Below are 6593 nucleotides of genomic sequence, written 5' to 3'. Positions count from 1 at the left end.
TCTTTTTACCAAACTGTGTGGCTGCACTTTAACCTGTGTCTTGATCTGTGTCAACACTGGATAATAATAATAAAAAAAGTTTTATGGCATTCATTCTACTATTATGTATTTATTTCTTAATATTTTACACAGAGTTTTAGGAGTTGAGACATACAACAATTCATATCCCATCCATTTTTATTTTACGCGCTGTTATCGGATCGGTACTCGGTATCAGCAGATACCTAAGGTTCAGGGATCAGAATCAGTATCAGGAAGGAGAAAGTGGTATCGGTGCATCTCTAGCCCTGGACGGACCTGAGATTGTCAGTGAAGACTCTCAGTCATCAGGTCATGGTAACTATAAGTGCTATATCACAGACAACTGGTCTTGCTTGAGTTTCTTGAGGAAGCTTCTTCAGTTCTAAAGAGCTGGTGCGGAGTCGCAGGCTTTAAACTGAAGTGAGTGTGAACCCTGACAGAGTCGTTATGGTCACGTGTGTCTTTAGGGTCAGATGGGACCAGGTGAGAGTGGGTGTAAAGTCGTCTGGGGAGAGATCCCAAGACTGCACTGTAGGTGAGTGATAGTGGTGTGTAAGGAATGTCTGAGAAAATCAGGAGGATCGTCAACAAACTCCACATCCCTGCACACTTCCCTTAGTTTGTTGCAAATATTAATGAATCTGTCTGATCTATAATCCTGTCATTTTCATCTCTTTAACACAATTTCAGTCACTACAACAAACTCCTTCATGGTCACTTTGTGTCCTTTTTATCATATCTTATTTTGTGATATTCTATTCTTACTATATATATTTTTATTATCAGTATATTCTATATTATTATTATTATTATTACTATTTGTTTGCTTTCCAGAGTCAAAGGCACAAACATGTCACAGTGTATGGTGTCTGATGGTGTACGTGACATTAAAACTGATCTAATTTAATCATCGTACAAGACCTCCTCTTCACATCTGCAGTCTGCAGCTGTGTGTGATGATACATTTAGTTTGCAAAGAAAATAGAAAAAACACTGATCAGGAACATGCCTCTTATTCCTCGTCACCATGAAGCCTACAGGCTGATTTACTGTAAACAGCAGATTTGTTTTCACATCAACATGAATGAAAGTATTTTAAGCATCCAAACCACTGACACCAGTTTCACACACACTTCAGGGTGCGTTCAGGGACATGAATGGCCGTTAGACGCACTTTAACCTGCAGGTAAGAGACTTCATCTGCTCTTTTAAAATCAAGCAAAATAACATTAAGTGGAGTTACTGCGCATCTACAGCAGCCTGGACTCTGAAGTACAGGCATCAATATAAACACACTGAACTGACATGTTTGTTGTTTATGTTAATAAATGTATAAATATACAGACAAAAAGTAAAATCATAAAACTCTGAGGTGTGTGTGATGTGTGAGGTACCTGTGTGTGTCAGCTTCACTTCACTCTGAGCTGGTTGTTGATCTCTGAAACGGTTCTTCACCTGCTGCACACGGCTCAGCTGACGGTAAAATCATCCAGAGAAGTCTCAGTCAAAGTTTCTACTCTTCGCTGAATGTGATATTAAACCTCAGCAGGCTGATCTCACAACAGCTTCACCTCAAATTACACGGAAAATAAAAAGTTAAGAATCCTTCAGGAGCGGTTCACTGCGCGCTGCTGACTGCTGCTGCTGCTGCTGAGAGTCTGTGTCTTTCTTTGTCAAACACACACCCCCAAGAACACACACACACACACACACACACACACACACACACACACACCCTCTCTCAACATCTCATAAACCTACTTTTTCCAAAATAACCATCTTCCTTCTATCTGATCATTTTGCATTAAGAAGTTTGACTGTATAATTTTATTTTTATGTCACATAAACAGATTTGCTCACAGACTCATTAAAACATGTGACAGCAGACAGGTGGTGGTGTGTGGAGACACCTGGTGGTGACAGGTGTTCAATGCAGCAGCAGTTTACAGACGTTCAGAGACATGAGGGGGGGCAGCAGAGGACAGCTCATTCTGTCACAGTCAACATGAAGAAACTAAATCTTTCATAATATCTGCAAAAATCTCCTCCATGAATTCTGTAAATTCACATTTCATAAGATTTAAACCACAGCAGTGACTCATAAAACATGCTAATTGTATATAAATAGTTAGGATGATGAGGTCTTTTTGGTAATAACTCAACATTTCTTTAATAATAATTTTATTTGTGCAGCACAGTTCATACAGCACGTGCAACTCAAAGTGCTTTACATAAAAAATGAGAAGACATAAAACACAGGATCAGATCGAGGGAATACGATTTAATCACAAACACATGCATTAAAATACAAATTAGTACTGATGCTAGTTATTTAAATAAAAGCTACAAAAAGGGAAGTGTGAAATGATAAGAGGTTTTAAGATTTTTATTTGAAGCTGTCGACTGAATCAGAGAGTCTGACGTCCTCTGGAGGGCTGTTCCAGAGACAAGGGGCAATGAGAACGCAGCATCACCGTACTTTCTAGTTCTACTCTGGGGGACATTTAATAGACCAGAGGTGGAGGAATGTATTCGACCAACATAACAGAGAAGTCGTTAAAGGACATATAGGACTGACATTAGATGCACCAGGGGCGTAGATATACACAGAGCAGGCAGTACGACTGCACAGGAGCCCCTGAGGTGGAGGGGCCCGTGGAGAGAGGGGGGGGGGTCCTTGCAGGTGATTCAGATTGCTACCTTGGAAATATACCTGTTTAGTTTATCAGCATCCCCATTAGCTCCTACACTGCAGCAGCTGTTCCTCCTGAGCTCCACAACTTTACATTTGTGACAATGCACAAACAACTCAGATACACCACTGAACAAAATGACAGGACTGAAACACAGACACAGACAAACAGGACAGATCCTGGGAATACAATAATTAAGATATGTGCTTCTCCATGATTTCATTTGGTAAGTAACCTCCAGTTTGGGGCTACATTTTGTAATCGTAACTTCTTTACACCACTAAGGTGTACTGTATTTTCTATTCTCCTGTTCCTTCCAATCTATCTTAGCCTTTTTTCCATTTTAAAATATTATTCATGAGTGTGTTTAGTTTACTTTATGTCTTGTATTGATGCTTTCTATGTCTTATGTAAAGAGAAGAGCACAGACACTCACAAAGGAGGAGAGACAGTTCAGGGGTTTAATGTCAAAATGAAGGTATGTACAGGTTTAAAGGCAGGTAGCTGTGGGACGGACGGACAGACAGACAAGCCGACAAAGTGTCTGGAGCTTTTACTCAAGAACACAAGCAAACAGCAGCTTTGCAACAGAGACCAGGGAGGTAGGTTGGTACATGAACTGAGTGACTGATGAGGGAATGAGGTGCAGCTGAGCAGGTGAGCAGGAGGGCCAGGTAACTGCAGAGCTGATGAATGAAGTGGGAACAGGTGTGTAGATGGGTGGGGTCATAGGTGATGGGGGAAGAAGGGAAAGTGTGAGGGCATCTGGTGGATGGAAAAACAGAAAGACAGGCTGTCACTGTGCACTTTAAATGTTCTTGCTGTTGAAAGCTGCTGTAGAGATAATAGGGTGCAAAATACAACCAACATTATTGTAAAGCAACAGCTCAGATAGCCAAGTCTGGTTCTAGAAATCTCTCTGATTTCAAGATAGAGGTTGATTTTAATTTTCATAAGGCTACTGGCTTAAAAAAAAAAAATCCATAATATGTGTAAGTCTGAATCTACATCTCAGGTTTGTCGCCGGTCTGACCAAGCGTGCATTTTAAGGCTCATTTATGCTCCCTTTACGTACGAAAATGTATACGTCTGTTTCAAACGATGTTACCGTCACTGCCCACATACTTCCATGCGTCCTTTACGTTGGCATGGATGTTAACTAATATATCCACCAGGGGGCAGCCCAGCGTCACAAGTTTATGACAACAACAAACTCAAAAACAAACATGGCGACTGTGGAGGAGATATTGATAATGTACCTCTTGCATAAAAGACAAAAACAGAGGCAGCGTTGTAGGAGGCGGTGGTCGGTGAGGCCGTTAAATACATTGCGACTGGAGGACGGAGAATTCTTTTCTCTAGTACTGCCGATGAGAGAAATTGAATTGTTATTTCTTCTTCGTGTCTCACTAGAGCTACGTATCAGGTAGTGACAGCAACACTGTCCCCATGGTTTCCGGTGGTACTGCTCCATTTGGCCCGTTTCCACAAGCTTTATGGAAACGTGCAGAAATACGGACGAAATGAACGCGGAGCACGGACAGAAGGCTCCGTCTGTATCCGGATCCGTATTTAACGTTGAGCATAAATGAGCCCTTAGTGCATGTGTGGATCAAACCCGTTCTCATCCCAACTTGTCAGTTACCACCGTTTTGTCAGTGGACCTACAGCTTAGCTGTGGCTTGTTTGTGTTATTTTGTGACTTTGGTGAATCTGAACTAAACCTTTAAAACACCAAATCACACAAAAACATAAACTAACTAACTGATGGAGGCAGCAGTAGACCAGCAGCTCCTGTGTTAGGTAAAATTATTGCTTTTGTCAAAAGGAGTCTGGCTTTGAAGAGAGCAATTCACTTTCTGTGTGTTCCCCATCAGAAAGGTCTGTCTGTTTGGGAAGTACTGATCGTACGTCTGATAAATGAGACTTGGATTATACTGCACGAGTTGCGTGAGGGTTTGTAAACTGAATTGTTGATATAGTTTTGCTGTTGTTGAACGTGGACCCCTATGACTTCAATTCATCAAGAATTTTCTTGGCTTTTGGATTCTTCGTTCACCGTGGAGGCATGTGAGAAAAACAAAGTGTTCTTACTGAATTCAGTGTAACACGGTGTGAGTAACTGATACACAAATGATTATTTGGGGGGGTGAAGTCTTCCTTTAAACATGTCGGCCCTCAATAGTAAAAGGCTGATACGGATTACATCATGCATATGATTCTGTTTAAGGAGTTACATGTCCGTAACTCAGAGGAAAAGAGTGATTTCTTCTGTAACTGGGCTTTGAGTGCTGACAGTGGAAGTGACAGTCTGAGGTTTTGGTCAATGATTAAAGGAGCAGTCCACCCAGAGAGAACCTCCTCCTGCTCTTTACATGTTCCTCCGGTTTACTCTCACTCAAACTTGTTGCTCAAGAGCTAATTATCCCTGCTTCATTTCCCTCTGCGAGGCCTCTGGCTGACCTCTGCAGAGTGGACGGGACGCCGGGCTTTTAGCTCTCCAGTCTTTGTGATTAAGTCCTCCACGTGGTCTGTGAACGTAACAGGGTTTTATTTATCTCTGCGGCTCCGTCCATGTGGCTCCTTGTGGCCGTCGGATTTCCAGATATAGATAAGTGTCTGCTGTCACTTCAGTGTGCGAGTCTGACCGCAGCACCACTGTGTCTCAGCCTTGACCTCGTCCCACATTACGTCCCCTGCAGAGGTCTTTAAGGCAGCTCTCTTATTGACCGATTCACCGTCTCCTTGAACTGAAACCCCAGAGAGACATTAGAGAAGATCTGTTGCAGAGTCCCTCATTCTGTGACTCTGAGAGGACTGATTCATTCTTGTCTGACCTTTCTATGATATATGTTTCAGTAAGTGCACAGCTGTATTTTATCTCTATGTGATTGTGTTTTTATACTCTGGGATAATCTGTATAATAAATCAGAAAAACATCTACAGCACTGACTGATTTGTTTCCCCTGTCCAACATGTGGCTGTAAATTTTCTTGGTGCACATTTCTGCCTTTGTCTATAATCTGCAGTCCAACAGACTGATATATAATCTGTCCCAGACTCTGCAGTCATCGTACATAACAAAATAAACTGCACCAATCCTGTGTTAAACATTTATTTCCTCTTCATATAAAACTCTTCTCAGTGCACAGACAGGAGCACTTTGCATTACAATTGTGCTAAAAGGAAAAATGTAAACAGAGCACATGAAGCCACTTCAGCAACAACAGGCCGAACATGCAGGAGAACAAACATTTAAACATTCATCATTCAGATTCACTGAAGCAGTGAAACAAAATGTTTTCAGGCTGGACATCCAAAATAACTGTTGCTCCATCTGAAAGTTAAACAAGTTAATAAGAACACATTTGAAAGGGTCGTACTTGTTTTCTACCCTTCAGTCATCACCTCAGATTATATCATGAGTGGTCGTCGTGTCTGAATTAACTTTATTGGAATTATCAAAGGTCAGTATCAACTGGGGGACCTATTGTGTTCTTTTTCAGGTTCGTACTTGTATCTTGGTTTAGAACATATTTACACATTTTAATGGTCAAAAAATATTTTCTTCATACTGTGATGGAACACCTATGTTCACCCTCTGTCTTAGCGCCTGTCTCTTGAAGCCCCCCTCCGGAAACAACCCAGTCTGCTCTGATTACTCACTCAGTATGTTAACATGCACGGTTAAGTGTTTCTACAGTTCCAGCTGGACGAGGACATGTAACTGGCCTACTGTCCTTGTCCCAGTATACAAGCACGGGAGGGGAATCCATTTATTGAGCCAAGTATGTGCGACTCCTCTACGATAGGTGGAGATATGCCCCCTTTCAGCTTGTTAGTATTGGACCTTTTTCCTGTTGACCTATTACGTCACAG

General features: G+C 41.7%; 1 protein-coding gene and 1 long non-coding RNA gene across 4 annotated transcripts in view; one reads left to right on the top strand and one right to left on the bottom strand.

Moving 5' to 3' along the window:
- The window catches only part of gprc5c (G protein-coupled receptor, class C, group 5, member C), a 15334-nt gene extending 13658 nt beyond the window's left edge, over positions 1 to 1676 (bottom strand). For all 3 annotated transcript variants that reach the window (XM_050059457.1, XM_050059459.1, XM_050059460.1), the window contains exon 1: positions 1416 to 1676. The gene's annotated coding sequence lies outside the window, so the exon portion shown is untranslated. The remainder of the gene's footprint in view (positions 1 to 1415) is intronic.
- LOC126399508 (uncharacterized) overlaps positions 1 to 6593 on the top strand; it is a 44244-nt gene that overhangs the window by 2234 nt on the left and 35417 nt on the right. The window lies entirely within an intron of this gene.

This window comes from Epinephelus moara, chromosome 13 (assembly GCF_006386435.1).
Source record: "Epinephelus moara isolate mb chromosome 13, YSFRI_EMoa_1.0, whole genome shotgun sequence".
Taxonomy (NCBI): domain Eukaryota; kingdom Metazoa; phylum Chordata; class Actinopteri; order Perciformes; family Serranidae; genus Epinephelus; species Epinephelus moara.
The sequence above is the reverse complement of the archived record's forward strand: the minus strand, read 5'-3'. Positions and strand labels throughout refer to the sequence as shown.